The following is a 2,567-nucleotide window of genomic DNA, read 5'->3' as shown; positions in this document are numbered from 1 at the left end:
TAGCTAACTTACAATCCTCTGGTACCTGCCCACTATTCAAGGACTGACAAAAAATAGTAACAACTGGCTCACATATTCAGTCTTTGTCACGATATAAAAGACTGTTTAGTGTAGATATTATTGATTGATTTATTTTGCGAGTTAATATTTTATGATTGTTTAGTTTATTTTTTTATAATAAGAGAGTTAAAAGCAGACGATTGTTGGAAGTTGTGTTTATAATTCATTGATGTTGAGACTATCGAACATCGCGTGCACATTGACTTCGAAAATATTGAGATTTCTAGAAGGTGAGCAGACGATTAAGTGATAAAAATAAAATAGTATGAGACAAGCAGAAACAACAGACAAACAGAGCATACGAGAAAGAAAAGTTAAACGTGAAATTACCTACCGTAGAAGCGATAGGCATAACGTTTAATATGTTAAAGTAAGACTAACAGTAGAAAAGGAGATAAGAAAAAGAATTTATTCCGTCAAAGCATGGTTCTAAAGTAAATGGATCAGCTTGAGTGCACTTTGACAAAAGGAACAGAAGATATTTTGAAGAAAGAAGACCAAAAGATTACTGGAACAGCAGTATACGACTGCGATAACTCGCACCACAATTGTAAATGAAAATAAAAAAGGTTGCTTTTCTACTGGTAAAGTTTTATACGCAATTAGTGGAGGTTGTGTCTTAGCCTAGGTATATATTTGCCCATTGCTGTGCATTATACATAGAGAATTTAGTTACACAGAAACTATTAAGACTCACTATATTTTCAAACAAATCTCCACGATGATCTCCTACTGCGATTTAACATTTTACATCTCAAACTAATGCGATCAAATGGTCAGTAGCTACAGTAAAACATCATGAACTGTATCAACTAGCTACAAGCTATGTATTTTATCATTACAATATATAAAGTTATCTACCATTTCAAATAATCCTTTTCACATAGTTGAACATAAAATAGCCAGCAAACAAGAATAACAAATTGGAAATTTAAAAACCTGCAAGTAAGGATCGTACAAAAAGGTAAAGAAACAAGGCTGGAGATACTGTGACATTATTTAATCAAACTAAATATCTAAAAATCTAGCTAACAAAATAGGGGTTTGTAGTTTGAGTAAATAACGTCTACAGTATCTTCAGCCTTGTTTCCTTACCCTTTTATGAACCCTATTTGCAGGTTTTTAAATTCTCAAATTTTTATTTATCTTGTAAATAATTGGTTCATAAAAAGCATTTTGAACGACTATCGAAATTCTGACTCACATGATTATCGATGTGAATGACCTTTGTGTGATAAACTTCACAGATGAACGTATAGAACAATGCTAATTATTTATTCACAGTAAATGGACTTTATTTTCAAACTTGAAAATCGTCAAAATACAAGCGAGATAATAATACAAAATACTGAATTGTTACTTAACGTTTTTAATCTTGCACTTAAACATTTTCTTACTTGAACCCTTACTGTAAGTTTAAGGATAGACGTAATTAGCGTGCTCGAGCTGTATATCCAAGGGTCAGTGGTTCGTGGCCCGTTGCCGCAAAAACACGTTCCTTACTTTGGGGTCCTGGGTGCATTATAAGGATGACAGTCAAATCCCACTATTCGGTCAGACAAGCATAGCCTGAGAGTTGGCTGTGAGAGTGGTTGACTAGCTACCTACATTCTTATCTATAAGTTCAAAATTAGGAAAGGTGTATATATGGCCATCTGTACAATATTTCTGAAACAAATAAGCAAACAAGCTGTTACTATAATGTCAATATATAAGTTTTGTAGAAAATCTTCAGATGAATATTCGTTGACCGTGCCCAGGTATTTTCTCTATAATCAAACCAAATCTAAGAGTTCAAAAGTAAGAAATTAATTTAAAATGGGTATTGAATATTGGAAGTAGGTGAAAAACTCTGCCAAGCTTGTGTCACACAGGACTGCCTAAGCGCCTTACTTAAGATGTCAATTTTTTCAAAATTACCTTGTTCTTCAGAGATTTCACTTTTAACACCGAAATTCGCTAAAAAATGTTCAAAATTGGCATTGTTTATTTATTTTATTTTCTATGTATAAGGCCAGGTTTACTCCAGTAAGACAGATTTCAAAAGATTTTAAGAGAATTAGAAAGATTTTTAGCAATTTTTAAAAATCCTAAAATCATGTTAGCAGTGTTAAGTAAACTTACTAACTGGTATAGCATTTACTTGACTTAACCTTTGATCTGACCCACTGTAACTTTTGTAAGAAAAACTTTAGCAACTTTAATGTAATTTGAATTAGAGCTTGTTTACTCAGGTAGACGATTTGTATTAACATTTGAGCAATCGTGAAGTTATATTCAGAAAGAATAAACCAGTTTTATTAAGTGAGGACTTGTGTCGCTAAAGTTTCGTCGGAACGAAGTTACGGAAAGATAATTAACAAACGGAGACGTAACAAATTGGTGTCAGAGGGTGGGACAGAAAAAAAAATGGAAACGAGAAGCGGCAAATCAAACTACAGCCTAGCAGACTTAATGGCAGCAATACACGAACAGCAAAAGGAACAAGAAGAACGAGAAGAGAAATC

Source organism: Limulus polyphemus, unplaced genomic scaffold (assembly GCF_000517525.1).
Source record: "Limulus polyphemus unplaced genomic scaffold, Limulus_polyphemus-2.1.2 Scaffold8145, whole genome shotgun sequence".
Lineage (NCBI taxonomy): Eukaryota > Metazoa > Arthropoda > Merostomata > Xiphosura > Limulidae > Limulus > Limulus polyphemus.
The sequence above is the reverse complement of the archived record's forward strand: the minus strand, read 5'-3'. Positions refer to the sequence as shown.